Below are 21268 nucleotides of genomic sequence, written 5' to 3' on the forward strand. Positions count from 1 at the left end.
ATCATTCTTACCCATATTTTATTAGTTGTTCCTACCTCATTTACATAAATTCACTGCTCCTTAATCTTTCAAGTTGGTGTTGTCAAGTTGATCCTTAAGAGATAGTTCTTAAAGGAGCATAATAGATAAGACTTTTTCTTCTTTAACTGGGTAATTTGAAGTATTATTTGGTCATAGGAATACTTCAGGAAATATTTTTGATTCAAGGTTTAAAGACTACCTCAAGTTCACAGTTTCAGGAGTTCTTTTGCCCTCCCTGATTCCAGATAATATTTAGTACATGAGAAGTGGAATCCTATTATGCATTTCTCCCTTTGCTCCAGATTCTTCTATGAAATTTTAATTCACAATGTTCAGAAATAGTAGTTGGCCACCATCCAGCACATCCATTCTCATGATAAAAGAAGCAGTTTTTCATGGAGGCAATTAGCCACATATCCTATACAGTCATCCTGTTTCTGATTCTCCTTTCTCTGGTGCTTCAGCTACAGAAACAATTATTGTATCTTGGGTGGTTATTTGCAATATTTTAAGACCCCAGGAACTAAGCAACTAAGTGATACAATAAAAGCATTAAAAATATGCTTGTGATGGAAATTCTGCAAAACTGCTTGATATGATTGATCTATTGAATGGTATCATGTCTGAATTATGTCCTAATAAAATGGTTTGAAAATTAAAAACCTCAAGGACAAAAAATATTTTCAATTCAATTAACAAGGGTGTCCTATGAAACCATGACTTTAAGCCTCTATACCAAAGAACCAAATCTCCTGGGGTTTTTCAATGTATAGAAATCTTTTCAGCTACTCTGAGATGCAACTCTAAACCGTAATGAAATACTTCTTCACTCTCAGTAGGATGCCAAATGAGAGGGGAAAGGAGCCCTGGGAGTGCACTCCTTAAATCTATAGACTACTAAACAAACATTGGGTGGTTCAAACCCACCAGTTGCTCCACCAATTGCAAATGTGACAGTCGCTTCCATAAATAGTTCACCCTTGAAAACTTTTGGGACCGTTCTACCTTATCCTATTTGGTTGATGTAAGTTGAGATCTACTTGTTGGTAACCAGGTTGGGATTTGAGCTATAACACTGTTATTGCTGTTAGATGCCATTGAGTTGGTTCAAATTTATAGCAACTGCATGTACAACTGAACAAAACTCTTGCCAGTCCTGTGCCATTCTCAAACTTGTTCTTCTATTTGAGCCCATTGTTGCAGTCACTGTGTCAACTCATCTTTTCGAAGGTCTTCCTCTTTTGTGCTGCCTCTCTACTCTACCAAGCATGAGAGCCTTCTCCAGGGACTGATCTCTCCTAAAAACACATCCAAAGTACATGAGACAAAGCACCAGGTAAAATAACTCCAACTAAAAATAAAACCCCAAACAGAAAATATTAAAAATCAGAACAAGCTCAGAATGCATTCAAAATGAGATAAAATGTTGCATTCTTGACTATGTTGTGTATTTTCCATGTTTCTTGGTGTATGAAACCCAGGATGGATGAATCAATAGAGAAAATAATTAGAATAAGGGTTCCTGGGGCATGTAGCAGGGAAGTGAGTGAGTAATGGGGAACTAATATCAAGAAGTACAAGAAAGAAAAAATGTTTTGAAAATGACTGTGGTAGTCATTGTACAACACTGTTTGATATGACTGAACTATTGAATGGTATGATGCCTGGATTATTTCCTAATAAAATGGTTTTTAAAAAGAACAAAACTAATCATAGCAAGTATTGGGAAATATTTGGGGAAATTGAAACGCTTATTCACTGATGATGGAGATGCCATATTGCACAGCTGTTCTGGAAAACTGTGTGATTGTTCCTCAGAAACTAAAAATAGAACTGTCACATGGCCCAGTAATTATATATGACTACAGAAGAACTCCAAAAAGGCTTGCAAATCATTGCAACAATATTCTCAATAGCCAAAAGGTGTAAACAATCTAAATGTCCCTGAACAGATGAATGGAATAAAACAAATAATGTGTTATATACAAACAATAGAATACTACTCAAGTAGTTTCTGTCGTTGGATGCCTGAATAATGTTTCCAACCTATAGATAGCCTATATACCAACAAAACACTGTCTAGTTCTGTGCCACACCCACAATTTTTATGTTTGAGCCCATTTTTACAATCATGATATCAATCCATCTCATTGAGGGTCTTCCTCTTTTCCACTGCCCTTCAACTTCACCAAACATAATGTCCTACTCCAGGGACTGGACTCATGATAACATGCCCAAAGGATGTGAGAGTGAGTCTCCCCATCCTCACATCCAAGGAGCATACTGCTTGTACTTCTTCCAAGACAAATCTGTTTATTATTTTGGCAGTCCATGGTACTTTCAATATTCTTCACCAGAACCATAATTCTTCTTCAGTTGTCAGTATTGAATGTCAAACTTTCACATGCATGTTAGGTGTTTTAAAATACCATGATTTGGGTAGGATACACCTTAGTTATCAAAGTGATATACTTGCTTTTCAATACTTAAGGAGGTCTTTTGCGGCAGATTTACTCAATGCAGTGCTTCCTTTGAACTCTTGACTGCTGCTTCCATGAGCATTGACTGGGGATCCAAGCAAGATGAATCCTTCACAACCTCGATCATTTTTTCTTTTCTTTTTCTGTTTATCATGATGTTACTCATTGGTCCAGTAGTAAGGATTTTTGTTTTCTTTACATTGAATTGTATTTCAAACTGAAGGCTGCAATCCTTGATCTTTGTTTGCAAGTGCTTTAGGTTCTCCTCACTTTCAACAAACAAACAAGATTGTGTCATCTGTATCTCCCAGGTTGTGATTAACACTTCCTCAAATGCCAATGCCTCATTCTTCTTCATATATTCCAGTTTCCCGGATTATTTGCTCAGCATGTATATTGAATAAGTATGGTAAGAGGATATGACCCTCACGCACACATTTCCTGATTTTAAAACATGCAATATTCCATTATGCTGTATCAACAACGTCCTCTTGATTGACTAAGCATGCGATATAATACTGTATGCTTTGCTTCTCACTGGGCTCTTGAAATCTGTAAAAGTATCTATCTCTACATTAAAATGGCCCTATGAATTTTTAGTTGCTATATGACCAAAATTTGTCCTTGAGTTATCCCATCTGAACGCAGAGACCATCTCAAGAACAGATTTGAAGCCATGAACACTACTAATAAAGGAAACCTGATGAGATGTGGGAGGATATCAAGAATATAATTCGCCAACTAAATCCACACAGAAGAAGCACACCAGCTTGTGTGATCCAAGAATGGCCATTATAAAACTTCAATATTATGAGGAAAAAGGCATCAGAGCAAAAATTATGAACACCCAACTTGTGGGTGGCTATGGGGCACGGTGAGAGCCCCCAAACCATCTGCAGACTATTTGGTCAGATTGAGCCACTGGCAGATCTGCTCTAACCACAAGCAAGAGTCTAGATCAGAGCCTTACTATCAGACAGAGAACATTTTAATCTTGATTATGCTGGATCTCTACACTTGACCAGTTGATCACCCTACAGATGCTACCTGAATTTGTTCTGGGAGAAAGTATCTCTTATTGGTTCCATGACAGAAATTCCTTCCTTGGCTTTATTATTGTTTGGGGCCTTTTCCTTCTTACACATTATAAGTATTTTTGTATACTATTATGTTTTCACCTTACCACCTTAGCATGATTTTGTTTTCTGTTGGATCTCCCAGATGTGAAGCACAGGAGTGGATGCAAAATGATAATAATGGATACAGGGGGATATAGGGAATAGAGGGTTGTGGGGGATAGGGAGGGAAAGGGAATTTCTGGAGTAACTAATGAATACTGTAGGGAGGAAGGAGGGAGCACTAGAACAGATTGTGATTACATAAATCATCTTAAAGGCGATTTAGTGATGGGGAGAAGAGATGCTCTAAAATTGATATGGGGGTAATTGTACAATTCCCTGTGATATGACTAAATGATTAAACTATTGAATTATATGATATATAACTTACTTGGTGATAAAACTGTTGGAAACAAAACAAAACAACATCATTCACGAAGAAAGCAAAAAAGTGATGAAAAACACAGACAGAAAAAAAAAGATCACAGTGGACGTCAGAAGAGACTCTGAAACAGCCTCTTCATCGTAGTGTAGCTAAAGCAAGTGGAAGAAAGGATGAAGTCAAAGAGCTGAATAGAACACCTCAAAGGGCAGCTCAAGATGCAAAAGTTAAATATTATAGTGGAATGTGCAAAAACCGAGAATTAGAAAATCAGAAGTGAAGAAGGGTGCTAAGCATTTATTAAACTGAACGAACTAAAGAAAAAAATTCAATCTCGAGTTGCAATCTTGAAATGTCTATTGGCAAAACAATGAATGATGCAGGAAACATCAAAAGAAAATGGGAAGAATACACAGAGTACCAAAAAGAACTAGGCAATATTCCACCATTTCAGGAGATAGCTTATGAGCAAAATCCAACGGTGTTCAAGGAAGAAGTTCTAGCTGCTCTGAAGGCATCAGCTAACAATTAGGCTCCAGGGATTGATGGAATACCAATTGAAAATGCTTCAACAAGCTCATGAAGCACTGCAATCACTGATTTGTCTATGACAGGAACTTTACAAGACAGTTACCTGGCCAACTGACAAGAATAGATCTATATTTGTACTAATTTCAAAGAAAAGTGACCCAGTAGAATGTTAAAAAAATTTAAATGACATAATTGATATCACATGCCAATAAAATTTTACTGAAGATCATTTAATGACATTTGCAGCAATATATTGACAGGGAGCTTTCCGAGGCTCAGGTCCAATTCAGAAGTAGATGTGGAAAAATATGTGTATCATTGCTGATGTCAGATGGACCTTGACTGGAAGCAAAGAATACCATAAAGGTGTTTACTTGAATTTTATTGAGTATACAAAGACATTCGATTGTATGGATCATGGGGTAGTTAGTTTATTGTGCCAATCTGGCCGATAAACACAAGTGGGGTTATTTGAAGGGTGGAGGGATAAATGATTTAGTGAGCCTCACCTTTCTAGTTCTTGGGTCTCTTGCTTTCTGATAATCGAGCCAGGGTGCAGCTACCTTAGCCAGTTCCCTGCTTTATCTGGCAAGGCTCACTTCCGGCAAGAGATGCCTGAGGAAAAGCCACATGGACCTCACCCAATGTAGCCCTGAGTGTTGAAGCAGCGGTGTGGAGACTCCTGCCAGCACCGAGATGCTTACACATTCACTGACTTGGCTTTTCTGCTGCAGTCAGCATCATTGCGTCTGTTTTGTGAGATGGAGGAGGAGTTTTTATTGGTGTTGGACATATGGGTTAATGTTGGACTTGTGGGCTTGGGCAGCACTGGGTTGGGATGTTTTCTTGATGCACACTTATATAAAACTCTCTCTGATATATAAGTTTCTCTTGATTTGTTTCTCTAAAGTACCCAGACTAATACAGATCATAACAAAGTATGGGTAGCCTTGAGAAGACTGGGAATTCCAGAACACTTCATTGTGCTCCTGTAGAACTTGGAGATGAATCTAGAGGCAGTTGTGCAAACAGAACAAGTGAATACTGTATGGTTTTTTGTTTTTTTTTTAAATTTTAACAATTTATTGGGGCTCATACAATTCTTTTCACAGTTCATATATATACATACATCAATTGTATAAAGCACATCTGTACAGTCTTTGCCCTAATCATTTTTTTCTCTTTTCTTCTTTTACATTTTATTAGGAACTCATACAACTCTTACCACAATCCATACATATACATACATCAATTGTATAAAGCACATCCATACATTCCCTGCCCCAATCATTCTCAAGGCATTTGCTCTCCACTTAAGCCCCTTGCATCAGGTCCTCTTTTTTTTCCCCTCCTCCCTCCCCATTCCCCCCTCCCTCATATGCCCTTGGTAATTTATACATCGTTGTTTTGTCATATCTTGCCCTATCCGGAGTCTCCCTTCCCCCCTTCTCTGCTGTCCCTCTCCCAGGGAAGAGGTCACATGTGGATCCTTGTAATCAGTTCCCCCTTTCCAACCCACTCACCCTCCACTCTCCCAGCATCGTCCCTCACACCCTTGGTCCTGAAGGTATCATCCACCCTGGATTCCCTGTACCTCCAACCCTCATATGCACCAGTGTACAGCCTCTGTCCTATCCAGCCCTGCAAGGTAGAATTCGGATCATGGTAGTTGGGGGGAGGAAGCATCCAGGATCCGGGGGAAAGCTGTGTTCTTCATCGATACTACCTCACACCCTAATTAACCCATCTCCTATCCTAAACCCCTCTATGAGGGGATCTCCATTGGTCGACACTTGGGCCTTGGGTCTCCACTCTGCACTTCCCCCTTCATTTAATATGATATATATATACATATATATATACATACATATATACATATACACACATATACACATACATACACACACATATCTTTTTTTTTTTTTTGCATGATGCCTTATACCTGGTCCCTTGGGCACCTCGTGATCGCACTGGCCGGTGTGCTTCTTCCATGTGGGCTTATTTGCTTCTGAGCTAGATGGCCGCTTGTTCACCTTCAAGCCTTTAAGACCCCAGACACTATCTCTTTTGATAGCCGGGCACTATCAGCTTTCTTCACCACATTTGCTTATGCACCCATTTGTCTTCAGCGATCCTATCATGGAGGTGTGCAGTCAATGATATGATTTTTTGTTCTTTGATGCCTGGTAACTGATCCCTTTGGGACCACTCGCTCACTCAGGCTGGTGTGTTCTTCCATGTGGACTTTGTTGCTTCTGAGCTAGATGGCCGCTTGTTTATCTTCAAGCCTTTAAGACCCCAGTCACTATCTCTTTTGATAGCCGGGCACCATCAGCTTTCTTCACCACATTTACTTGTTCACACACTTTGGCTCCAGCCGTTGTGTCGGGAGAGTGAGCATCATAGAGTTCCAATTTAATAAAAGAAGGTATTCATGCATTGAGGGAGTGTTTGAGTAGAGGCCCAAGGTCCTTCCGCCACCTTAATACTTGACCTATAAATATAGACACATAGATCTATTTCCTCATCCTCCTATATATATTTGCATGTACATGTCTTTGTCTAGACCTCCATGAATGCCCTTTGACTCCTAGCTCTTTCCTCCAGCTCCCTTGACTTTCCTCCTGCCCTACTACCATGCTTCATCGCCACCTGGGCTAGAGTATACCTCTTCTCTAAGCAACCTTACCCTTGATCATTTCCCACCAGGCCTGCCACTCCCACTTCTCTACCATTTGGGGTCCCATGTTTTACCCTTGTCCCTGGGTTTGTTAACACCACTTCCTTACCCCCCCTACCCCCCCACCCCAAGTCCCCCCAAAACTGTCGGTCCCGTTGTTTTTCCTCCAGATAGTTCATCCAGCCTGTCCTATTCAGACAGACCTGTGGAGTCACTAACATGCACGAAAACTACACAGAGGAAAACAAAGCAACAGTATACAACCAGACAACAAAACAACAAAAACAAACCACTGACAAAGAACAGAATAAAACAGTTCACAAGAGAAAAGCTTGTAGTTAGTTCAGGGATCGTTTGCTGGCCCTTAGGAGCGTTTTCCAGTCCAGTCTGTTGGGGCACCACGCCCTGGCCCCGAAGTCCACTTTCAGCATTCCCTGGGGACCTTGCCACTCCATTCCCTTGCTGTTCCACTGCACTCCCCCAGTGCTGTGCCTCGGTGTGGTGGAATCAGGTCAGGTGCAATTCCCACACTGTGTCTCCGGTGCTGTCCCCTGTATCGCCCTTAGTCACTGAGGGGCATCATGTCTCATAGTGGGGCCAGCCATGTTGTTCTCTCTGTGGACTGGCTGCTCTACTCAGGAACATACTGTATGGTTTAAAGTCAGAAAAGGTGTGCAACAGTTTTGTATCTTCTCACAATACTTACTCAATCTATATGCTAAGAAAATCGTGAGAAAAGCTGGATTATATGACGAAGAATGTGGCACCAGGATCGGAGGAAGTCATATTAACAAGTGGTGATATGTAGATGATACAACCTTGTCAGCTGAAAATGAAGGAGGACTTGACATAATTGCTGATGAAGATCAGGCACTTCAGCCTTCAGTACGGATTACCCAAGCTATAGCATTTTAAAATATATGCATGTGAAATTTTGACATTGAATAATGTATACTGAAGAAAAATTGATGCATTTGAGTTGTGGTGCTGGAGAAGACTATTGAGAATACCATGGACTGGTAAAATGACAAACAGATCTGTCGAGGAAGAAGTACGGACTGAATGCTGTGCAAGAAAGATGAGAATTCATCTTACATACATTGGACATGTTGTCAATAGAAACCCATCCCTGGAGAAGGATATCGTGTTTGATAAAGAAGAGGGGCAGTGGAGGAAACCATTGACACAATGGTAGCAACAATTTCCTCAAGCATAGGAACAATTGTGAGGATGGCACAGTACTGGGTAATGTTTTGTTCTGTTGTGCATAAGGTTGCTATTGGTTGGAACCAACTTGATGGCACCTAACAACAATAATGATATGACTATCTAGTAGCACTATGGGTTAGTAATTGGGCTGCAAATTGCAAGATTGGTTAGTCTCTGAAACCCTTTATAGGACTTCTGTGAGTTAGAAGCAACTTGATAAATGTCAGGTCATCGAGTATATTGGTTTTATAGTGTGTTTATCTTTATCTTTCGGAGTTATTCACTCTAACTTTTTGCCATAGTCTGAGGAGCTGTCTAAAGCAATCTCTATAATTTTATAAAGCTAGTTAGAACAGAAATTAAGCTTAATTAAAATTAATTATAGCTTATTTTAAAATTATATTTGGAGAGGGTAAGCAATGAGTGACCACATGAGTTGTGGAATGGCATCAAGAATATCATACAAGATGTAGGGGGAAATGTCATTAAAAATAAAGGAAAGAAAAAGCACTAAAGTGGATGTCAGAATAGACTCAAATTTTCTATTGAAAAAAGTAGCAAAAGGAATGGAAGGAATGAAGAAATAAAATAACTGAACATAAAATTTCAAAGGGCAGTTGAGGAACTCAAAGGAAAGTATAATGAAATGTGAAAAGTTCCAGGTCTATAAAACCAAAAGGGAAGAATACAGCATTTTCCAAGCTGAAATTACTAAAGCAAAACTTCAAGTCTCAAGCTACAATATTGAAAGATTCTATGAGATTATTCTAAAGCGATTATTGCAGAATATAGAAAGAGGTATCAAACTCCCAGATTCATTCTATGAATAACCCTGATTCTAAAACCAGGCAAAGCCAGAAAACTACAGATCAGACCTCATGAACATACATGCAAATATTCTTAACAAAATTCTGGCCAATAGATTCCAACAACATTTCAAAAAAAATCGTGACCAAGTGGGATTCATACAAGGGATGCAAGGCTGGCTACACAGTCTAAAAACAAACAATGTAGTCCACCACATAAGCAAGACAAAGCATAAGAACCACATGATGATATCACTAGTTGCAGAAAAGCATTTGATAATACACAACACCCATTTCTAATAAGAACACTCAATAAAATAGGAGTAGAAGGGAAACTTCTAAACATAATAAAGGCCATATATGAAACACCAATGTCCAATATCATACTCAATGGGAAACAATGGAAACATTTCCCCTGGAATTGGGAACTAGACAAGGTGCCCCTTATCCACCACTCTTTACATTGTGCTGGATGTCTTAGTCTTAGCCATTAGACAACAAAAAGAAATCAGGGGAATACAATTAGGCAAAGAGAAGTGAAGCTCACACTATTTACAGACAATACAACTATATATACAGTAGATAAAACCGAGGACTCCATGAAAAGACTGTTGGAAACAACTGAAGGATTTAGCAAAGTAGCAGGATACAAGATAAAAAACAAAACCCAGAAATCAATCGATTCCTATGTCCCATGGAAAAGAACTCTGAAAACGACATCCAGAAAACAATGTGGTTCATAATAACCACATAAAAGATGAAACACCTAGGAATAAATCTAACCAAATAGCAAAAGACCTGCTCAAAGAAATCTATAGAACATTATTAACGAAGCCAAGAGAAGTACACAAACGCAAAAATATCCTGTGCTCATGGATAGGAAGACATACTATGGTGAAAATATCAGTACTACCTAAAGCAATCTTCAAATTTAATGCAATTCTGATACAAATCCAAATTTAATTCTTTAAAAAAATAGAATAACTAAGTATCAACTTTGTATGGAGAACGAAGAGGGCCAGGATAACCAAGAACTTCTCAAAAAGAGAAAAAAAAGGAACGAAGTAGAAAGACTTGCACTACCTGACCTCAAAACTTATTACACATCCATGGTAGTCAAAACAGTCTGGCACTGGTACAATACTATATATTATTGATATACACACCAATGGCACAGGAAAGAAAACCTAGAAATAAAACCATCCACCTACAGACAGATTTTTGACAAAGAACCAAAAATCATTAAATGGTTTAAACAAATGGTGCTGGAAAAATTTGATCTCCATTGGAAGAAGAATGAAACTGGACCCATACCTCACACTTCACCAGATGAAACAAACAAACAAAAAAGTGAACTCAAAATGAATTAGAGAACTAAATGTAAACTGTAGATATATCAGGATCATCAATGAGAAAACTTAGAAAACTTAAAGGCCATATTTCAGGGAATATAAGGGTTATCAAATATAATAAATGAAGCACACAGAGTGGAAGATTCAATAAATGACAAGAACTTACTAAAAATAAAATATTTATACACATCAAAAGATTTCATCAAAAGAGTCAAACCAGAGGCCACACACTGGGGGAAAATCTTTATCAATGACACAAAGTACAAGGGAGTAATTAATAAAATCTCTAGAATTCTACAACACCAAGTAAGAAAAAACAACAAAAAATAATCCATTTTAAAGGTGGACAGAGGACATGACAATTTACAAAAAATAAAACTCACATGGCTAACACACGTGAAGAAATGATCATGATCATTAACCATCCAGGAAATGCATATCAAAACAATGGTGCTGTATCACCTTACACCCACAATGACAGTCCAATTAAAAAAAATAAAGAGCACCAAATGCTGGAGAGACTGTAGAGATTGGAACTCTTATACACTGTTACTGGACTTTCAAATATGTAACCATTGTGAAAAGGAATATGACTATACTTAAAAGCAATTGGCAATAGAACTACCATACAACTCATCATTATTTCTACAGGACATATCCCCAAATAAATAAGAAATGAACAGATGTATGACTTCACATGTTTATCGCAGCACAATTCACAATATCAAAAAGCTGGAACCAGGCCAATAGAAGAATGGATACTGTCTTCCTATACATAAACATATACACACAATGTAATACAAAGGCAAATGTCATTGAACCGCTTTGACAGAGGAGACCTCAATTCTGCTTGGGTCCATTTTTCAAGAGGCAGGGAGAGGGAGAAGACCATTCAGTTGCTGTCACATAACACTGTGCTAAGATCACACTAAACCAACAGATATCCCTACAAGAGTGAAAATTGAACCTTGCTGAAAATTCAGGTCAGGATGTCGAGGGTGGGGGCGGGGTGGCATGCATTTCTCAGGGAGAACGATTACATTTCTGTTGGTGGGTAAAAGGGGAGAAGCAATCTTCAACAGGGTATAAAACTACTAAATGATATAAAACCCAAGGTGGGAATATACCTGATATTACATCCCTAATTGGGCACTTTGGGCCTAGTTTTTATTCAGTTATTGGTGATCCAGGCCAGGCGCTATAGACTAATGGGACTTAAGCCTGTTCTTTTGTGGCACACATCCTTCATAGTCTATACCAGAAGAATTCAATATGGAAGCCCCATTAACTGAACTGGACTTTACCTCAAACTCACCAGTAGCTCTTAGACTTAAGGCTTAAATTGCCTAGTGTGAGAAGAATCAGATGATGGCTATCCCAATGTTATAGAACTATAGATCCTTGGGCTATGGTGTGGATCTCTTGCCTTAAAGTTGATGGCCAGAGACTACCCTATATTTACTATTAATTACCTCCTTGCTTTTTTATGACACATATTAATCTGGTGGGCATGGTTCTACCTTTGTGAATTAATGTCATTGAAAGTTTTACCCTATCACCAACCCCATTGTTTGTGTAATTAGTGTCTAGTCACCGAAGTGTTTAATCTGTATAAGTCAAGAGTTCATATATTCATATATATGATGATTCATAGCCAGCCTATATTGCTTAATTTCATTTTCTCAACAACTATTTTCAATTCTGTACAGTTGGCTAAATTAATGACACTATCAATAAAATTATCTTATACTCCAGGGAGATGATTGAGTATATTAAAATCTATCATAAAATGATAATGATGCCTCTAAAATGAACCAGAAACATACATGAACCAAAAATACAGGAGTGAATTTGGTGCTGAAACTCGATTCTAGCCGCAATGTAAGAACAATTAGTTCTGATGACATGGCCCTATATATGAGACTTCCCCCCCTGAAGATATGCGTGCTACAGCTCAGTGTGGCAAAGAAAACTGGAAGTAGCTGGCTATCATAAAGAATAGCTTTTGGACTCTTAAAGGGTTATCTTCAAACAAGCAGCCATCTAAGTGAGCCATCAAATTAGACCACATGGAAGCAGCACACCAGCTTCTGTGATGTACTGAAAACATTAGCCAAAACCAAGGCTCCAGGAATTTATGAAATTCCAATAAACTGATGAAGCACTGGAAGCACCCAAGTACTGGAAGCACTGGAAGCAAGCATCAAGATAACAGACACTTTTAAACATGAATTAAAGTTATTAATTACAGATTTCTGTTGTACATAAGGTTTCTATGAGCTGGAATTAACTCAATGGAACATAAAACCAAATATATGGGGCGGGGGGGTGTGTGTGTGTGAGGGGGGGATGGCGACTTTGATAGAACTCACCCCTCCAGAGCTCTAGCTGCCAGATCAGAAAATTGGGAGGTAGGGCAATGGGGAGGTGGAGTCCTGAAATTAGAACTAGGGTCTCTCCTGAACCCCTTTTTGCATGGGATTTCCACTCACAAAGCAAACCAAGAACACTCTAAAGCGCTGTAGCTTTGGTGAGCCGGTATGGGTGCCGGCTGTGCTGGGAGCAGTGATTTCTGCAGACAGACGCCCCAGGGAACAGAATTCCAGACAAGAGGGGAAACCCATGTTGGAGTTCTCCAGAGTTGGCTGCCTTGAGCTCATGGCCTGGGGAGTGGTGGTTGTGGGTAGCCATAATATAGAATAGAAAAAAAAGTAGATTATTACCTCAAGTAGATTGCAGTGTGGGAGAAAATAGACGGATAGTTGGAGTCCAGGGAGTGAATTTAGTTCCAATTGGAGAAGGAAACAATCCCCCTGATAAGCTGGATCTCCCCCTCTGGGGGTCAGCCTGACAGCCCCTAAATCAGAGCACATCAGAAGCATAATTTTAAAAAGGGTGAAATATATATTATTGATTTAAAACTCAAACCCAAATCTGGTTGCTCAGCTCCAAAGAGCACATAGGCAGAGTCCCTTAACATAAATTAGCATAAGAAGAAACCTAGCTAAGGAATACCAGAACTCAGGTACAGGGCCTAGTGGTTTTTTGCATAACAAAGACCCGTTGTAGCAAGTGTCAGCTATAAACAAGCACTGATCTGCAGCCCAGAGACAGTGGGAGTGAATTTCATTTCATTTTATTCTAGCTGGCCAGGGGGATAAAAATAAAATCCTCTGATCTAGTAAGCACCAGCAGACTAGATAGGACAATAAGCCCAGTTTCCCTTTCAGTGATTCATACACAAAGCTGGGGAGGCCCTGCCTGTTCTGGGGCCCAAGATGGGGCTGTGGGAACACACCAACCCCCATCCTCTGGCCCTGCAGCAGTGTTACATACAGCAGAAGCAGGTACACCATGGAACTCCAGCACTCAACTGATGCCTGGCCATGGGTACGATCTTGCCTTTGAAGTAATCCCACACAGCATCTGTGGAACCCTACATCACACAGGTACACCACCAAGTTACCTTGAGGAAGAGTTGGAATTCCTCCAGCCTCAAGGACAGGTGATCAAGTCTCAGTTATCTCCTTACCTACTTCTCTATTTCTTCTTTTTCTATTCACAAGCCCTTCTGTCTTTCCCAACTCAGTCAGTCTCAATGAGCTGAGGTTCGTGTTGGTTTTTTTTCCCCTCTCCCCACTCCCCCTTCCCCCCGCCTCTTTCTCCTCTTCGCTCCCACTCTCTCCTATCTTATGCAACTACTGGCTTCCAGGTCACTACCCTCCGCTTAGAGCAAATCAACCCAAATAGCAGGAGAAACTCCAGCCTGTCTTCTGTGGGAGTGTTGTACACCACATAAGGCAGCTGGGATTAACATCTGCATCATGCTGCGCTGCTGAGGAAACCTCCGTCGGACGTCTAAGGTGATCTTGTCAACAACAGTAATTCTGCCCAGCATCACTGGGTCCTGGCATTAAAAGGACACACCAACCTGCCATTGTGGGGCAGGGTGTAAACCCCTCTGGACCCACATTCAAGCAACCAAGGATCAGCTATCCCTTTATTCTTTATTTCCTCCTTCTCTCTCTCCTCCCTCTTTACCATCACAGCCAATCTTAGTGAACACAGTTGGGTTTTTTTCCCCCCATTTTCTCTTTTTTTCTTTCTTCTTTCTGTCTTTGTTCTCTTCGCTTCTCTCTCTGTTTGTATGATTCTCTCTGCTCCCTCTTATTCCTTTAACATGCCACTGCTGTTTGCCAGAACCCTACACTCTGCCTAGGGCAACCCTGTCCTGCCAGTGGGCAGCCTGACCCCTAAGACAGTTCTACACACAGGACGAGTCAGTGCTACACACACAACAGCATGGGGTCAGCTATTTCTTTAACTATTTTTAAAATTCATTGTCCTACTTCCTCTTCTCTTTATTTTCTTTCTCTGTGTTCGTCTTTCACGTTTGCTTCTTTCCTCCTCTTCTTCTAGTTTTTCTCTATTTCCTACCACAGCCTCAGCAGATTTAGCTCTCGTTTTTAGTTGTTTTCTTTTATTTTCTTTTTCTTACTGTTTTCACTTTTTTAAAACTCTGTGCATTTTAGTTGTGTGTGTGTGAGTGGGTGTCAGTTTGCTTGGCATTACTGCTCCAGTCTGTGTCTTCCTATTTTTCTCTCTTTCCTCTCCTTTCACTCTTTCCTGTCACAAGCCACTAGTGGTCTCCAGGCTACTCCCCTCTGCCTAGGGAATCTCTGAAGGCCCAACTGGGGGAGCTCACACCCACATTTATTGCTTTGGAAAACAACTGGAGAATTCAAATCAGTCCTCATCCACACAGCAAGCAGCGGGGGATTCTCCCCTACAAAAATTTGGGGTATCACCAGCCTAAATCCTGAGGCCTTACAAGTGACTGGGGGAAACACCTGATAACCACTAGTGGGGCTCCACGCTACTGCGGGAATATCCACTCAACCTCCACGGCGATCTCTCTGTCTATGGTAAGTCCCCTGTCAGACAGAGCTCTACACCAAGGAGGGTATACCCGCACGACCTCCTCAGCACTACAGTTGCAGAGAAAAATACCACAGGCCAGCCGAGGTGCTCCAAGAACTGTGAAGCCTACTTAGAGATCGGTCAGGGAAATGATGCCTTCGTGAGCCCACAACAACTCGACCAGTGTCACATGAGAGAAATATCCAACACACATTCCTAGAAACGTAATGCTGGACAGCTAGGATAAGAGTAAAACCACAGGATGATATAGCGATAGCCCGAACCATCAGTACAGCTACCGGCAGGTAGTTCATAGAAGTACTCAAACAAACCCCCCAAGAGAGAGCCCAGGGCTCTCCGACTCAGGAAGATGGCCGCAGGTTCCTCTAAAACAACACATAAGCAACAACCAGTTCTAAGAGCTTAACGAAAAATCAGGAGAAACAGAATACAATGTCAGAAGTAGTCATGAACCTAATGATGGGAAAAGAAATTTTGAAAATGCTGCTTAAAGTCATAAATGATATGAGGGAAGCAATGCAGAAAAAAGATGAAATGATAGAGGAGATCAAGGCAACAAACCAAATGAAAATACAAGAGTTAAATGATGAAATAACAAAATCTAGTGACAAATTGACAGATCTTGCCAATAGGCTTGGGGAGGCAGACAGTCTCACAAGTGACCTAGAGGATATCAAGCTGACCTCAGCATAAGGGAAAAGCAGTCAAATAAGGCAGTGAAAGAAACTGAAGAAAACCTGAGAGCCATGTCTGACGCTATGAAAAGGAACAATATTAGAATAATTGGACTACTGGAACAAGACTCAACAAAGAAGTCAACAGCAAAAATAGCAAGGGAATTCTTAGAGGAAAACTTCTCCAGCTTAATAAATGAAAATCAGGCAACCATTCAAGAGTCTGAAAGAACACCAGCCAGACTGATTCCCAAGAAGAAGCCACCAAGACACATAATTGTGAAATTATCCAACTATGAGGAAAAGGAGAAGATAATAAAAGCAGCTAGGGAAAACTAAACAGTCATGTATACCACTACCCCAATAAGAGTATGTTCAGATCTATCAGTGAAAACAATGAAGAAGAGGAGGGAATAGGTAGCATATTTCAAAAATTGAAGGAAAACAATGCAAACCCAAGAATACTATACTCAGCCAAATCATCTATTAAGATAGATGGAGAAGTAAGAGTCTTCCCAGACAGCGACAAACTCAAAGAATACATAAAAAGAAACCCAGCCCTACAAAAGATCATTGCTGATTCAGTATGGGCAGAAGATCAACACTCACCGAGGGCATATAAGAGACCATCACATAGAACAACTCCACCCATAGGGAGACAAAAAGGAAACAGCCCCTAGGATACTATCAGCTCAATAGTGGAAAGAAGGCAAACATAAACCACACACAAAGCAAGCAGATAAGATAGGTAGATAGGAAAATATCCAACACAAAAGGTACAAGATTGCATCATAGAGTCCACAGATGAATATAATAACACTTAATATAAATGGCCTGGACTGAGGCATTAAAAGGCAGAGGTTAACAGACTGGCTCAGGAAACAAAACCCATTGATCTTCTGCCTTCAGGAGACTCATCTGAAGCTTACAGAAAAAGCAAGTTGAGAACTAAAGGCTGAAGAAAAATATATCAAGCAAATGTTAATGCAAAAAAATCAGGGATAGTGATCTTAATGTCTAACCAAATGGACCTCAAGATACAGGCCATAACAAGAGACAAGGAGGGGCATTATATAATGCTCAAGGGAACAATAGACCAAGAACCAGTGAGCATAATAAACATATATGCACCTAACTAGAGACCTGCGAAATTCGCAAATCAAACACTTCAAAAGATGAAAAAAGAGATCACAGGCTCAACAATTATAGTTGGTGACTTTAATACACCACTCTGTGAAAAAGACAGATCATTGGGAAAGAACCCCAACAAGGAAGCTACAGATCTAAATAGCACAATTGGACGACTTGACTTGATAGATATTTTCAGAGCTTTCCACTCACATGAAAATAATTTGCATTCTTTCCAAGCCCACATGTCACATAATTGAAAATACACCACATGCTGGGACACAAGTCAAAATTGAGTGAATTCAAGTACACAGAGGCTATACAGATATCTCTCTCCGATCATTGCGCTATAAAGCTGGAAATTAACAGAAGAACAGTGAAGAAAACAAGGGTAAACCATTGTAGGATGAACAATTTCCTATTCCAAAAGGAGTGGGTATTGACCCAGATCATAGATGAAATAAGGAAGTTTCTAGAAACCAATGAGAATGAAAATATGCCGTACCAAAATCTGCCAGATACAGCAAAGGCATTTATCAGAGGAAGGCTGATAGCAATAAATGCACACATAAAAAATAAGAAGAGAGACTCATGGATGATATACTGACACAAAACTTACACCAATTAGTGGCGAGTCAACAGAACAACCCCACTAATAACAAGAAGATAGATATAATAAAAATCAGAGCTGAGATACAGGAGAGGGAAAACAAGAAAACTATTGAAAAAAAATTAGTGCCGCTAAAAGTTGGTTCTTTGAAAATATTAACAGAATTGTTAGACCTCTGGCAATCCTAACCAAAGAAAGGAAGGAACAAATGACATTTGCAAGAATGAGGGATGATCAGGGGACATTACAAGGGACCCCAACAAAATCAAAGGATAATTATAGAGTACTATGAAGGTCTATATTCTAAGGAATTCAACAATTTGGAAGACAGATAAATATTTGGAAACACAATACCTCACTAGACTATCCGAGATGGATATCAACAACCTCAACAGTCCCATAGCAATGGAAGACAACATAATCAAGGGATTACCAACAAAAAAATCCCCCAGGCCAGATGGCTTCACAGGAGAATTCTACCAAGCATTCAGGGAAGAACTGACACCAATCTTATACAAACTCTTCCAAATATAGAAAAGGATGGAAAACTCCCAAACTCTTTCTATGAAGCTAGTATAACTTTGATACCTAAAGCGGACAAATATGCCACAAGAATTGAGAACTATAGACCAATATCCCTAATGAACATTGATACAAAAATCCTTAACAAAATGCTGGCCAATAGAATACAAATCATATTAAAAAATAATTCACCATGACGAAGTGGGAGTCATACTAGGGATGCAGGGATGGTTCAACATACAAAAGACCATCAGGATTATTCACCACATTGGCAAGAAAAATGATAAGAATCACATGATAATATTGATAGACGCGGAAAAAACATTTGACAACATCCAATATGCATTCCTGTTTAGAAACGTAAGAACATAAGAATATAAGGAAAATTCCTCAATATTATACAAGCCATTTATGAAAAACTAATAGCTAATGTGGTAGTTAATGGAGAAAATACGAAAACAATTCAATTGAAAAAGGGGACCAGACAAGGATGCCCCCAAAACAATTCAATTGAAAAAGGGGACCAGACAAGGATGCCCCTTGTCCCCACTCCTATTTAGAATCGAACTGGAGGTCCTAGCTATCAACATAAGACAAAGGAAAGATATTAAAGGTATTCAGCTGGGGAAGGAAGAGGGGAAATTATCATTATTTGCAGACGATATGATTCTATATATGGAAGACCCCTTAAACTCCACAAGCAGAGTGTTGGAAGCAATAGAGGAATATGGCAGAGTGGCAGGATGCAAAGTCAACAAACAGGAGTCTATTGGACTGCTCTACACATCAGACAAGACCACAGAAGAGAAGATTAAAAAGGTAGAACCCTTTACAATTGCCAAGCAGAAATTGAAATAACTAGGATGAGGAAAATTATAAAATACTACTTCAAGAAATCAAGAGTGACCTCAACAAATGGAACAATATCCCATGCTCGTGTATTGGCAGACTGAATATAGTAAAGATGTCAGTTATGCCAAAGGCACTATATAAGTTCAATACTATCCCGATACGAATACCACCATCCTTCTTCAAAGAATTGGAAAAACAAATGACCAATTTCATATTGGGGGCAAAGAAGCCCAGAATTAGCAGAGAATTCCTTAAGAAGAAGAACAAAGTGGGAGGGCTTGCTCTACCTGATTTTAATTTTTTAAATATTTTTTTGCTCTATCTGATTTTAGCAAGTATTATATGGCCACAGTAGTCAAAACAGTGTGGTACTGGCATAATGACTGATATTCAGACCAATGGAAAATAGCTGAAGACCCAGAAATAAAAACATCAGCATACAGGCAACTGATCTTTGATAAGGGGCAAAAAAATATTAAATGGGAAACAGATGCCATCTTCAATAAATGGTGCTAGAAAAAATAGATATATACCTGCAGAAAAATGAAGCAAAATCCTTACCTTACTCCATGCACAAGAATAAACTCAAGGTGGATCACAGACTTTGAGATAAAACCCCAAACAATTAGGGCCATTAATGATAGAATTGGGACAAACCTGAAAACCTTGACACAGGGAATACATAGGCTATCAGAAATAGGGAAAGATACAAATACAGAGAAGCCACAAATAGATAAGTGGGATATACTGAAGATAAGATACCTGTGTACATTGAAAGAATTTACCAAGAGAATGATAAGAGAGTCCACAACTGGGAGAATATCTTTAGCAATGGCACATAACACAAAGGCCTTATTACTAAAATCTATAATACTTAGCAAGCTTACAATAAGAGACAAGCTAATTGCCCACTGAGGAGGTGGGCCAAGGACCTGAACAGAAATTTTACAGAATCTGAAATCCGAATGACCAATAAACATATGAGAAAATGTTCCTGATCATTAGCCATAAGAGAAATGCAAAGCAAAACAACTATGAGATATCACCTAACACCCTCAAAGATAGCCCAATACAAAAAATCAGAAAGCAACAAGTTTGGAGGGTCTGTGGTGAGATAGGAACTCTCATCCACTGCTGGTGGACCTGTAGGTGTGTACAACTACTATGGAAATCGATTTGGCGATTTCTCAGACAGATGGAAATTGATTTACCATACGACCCAGCAATCCCCCTACTGGCCATATACCCCGAAGAGGCAAGGAAAAAAGCACGGCCAGACATCTGTGCTCCAATGTTCATTGTGGCACAGTTCACAATTCCAAGGAGTTGGAAACAACCCAAATTCCCATCAACAGAAAAGTGGATATATACATACAGTGGAGTACTATGCATTGCTAAAAAGCAGTGATGAATGCATGAAGCATATCGCCACATGGGAAGAACTGGAGGAAATTATGCAAAGTGAAGTAAGCCAAGCACATAAGGATAAGTATAACATGAGTCCGCTGAGGTAAGTTTATATATGTCTAAAAAGAGAGAACAGGAAGGTAAGTGCAAAAGGGGCACAGGAAAAAAGCTACTGTATACAAACACTCCAGGGGTGAGGTCCAGGTAGTGTGGCAGGGGCCAGACCTATTCCAGGGGTACATATGGTAGGCAACTGAAAAGGGGTGGAGGGATGAAAGGGGAAAAAAGATGTGTGATGGGGGAATAGGCCACTGACCCCCTCAAGGGGAGGGTATTGTTTGTGTCTCCACAGGGAAAGAGGGACCAGTTATAAAGCCAGTGCCAGATGAATGTAGTGCGCTGGCAAGGAGTGGGGAGCCAGTGGAGGTGACTGAGGGCTCAGCCCCCATACCAGCTATGTGGACAATCGTCCCTCACCCCAGAAGAATTTACTTGAGAAGACGGCACTGAAGCTGCAGCTAGGGAAGAGGGGCATGTCTGATCAGAGCAAATGGG

Source organism: Tenrec ecaudatus, chromosome X (genome assembly GCF_050624435.1).
Source record: "Tenrec ecaudatus isolate mTenEca1 chromosome X, mTenEca1.hap1, whole genome shotgun sequence".
Taxonomy (NCBI): Eukaryota; Metazoa; Chordata; class Mammalia; order Afrosoricida; family Tenrecidae; genus Tenrec; species Tenrec ecaudatus.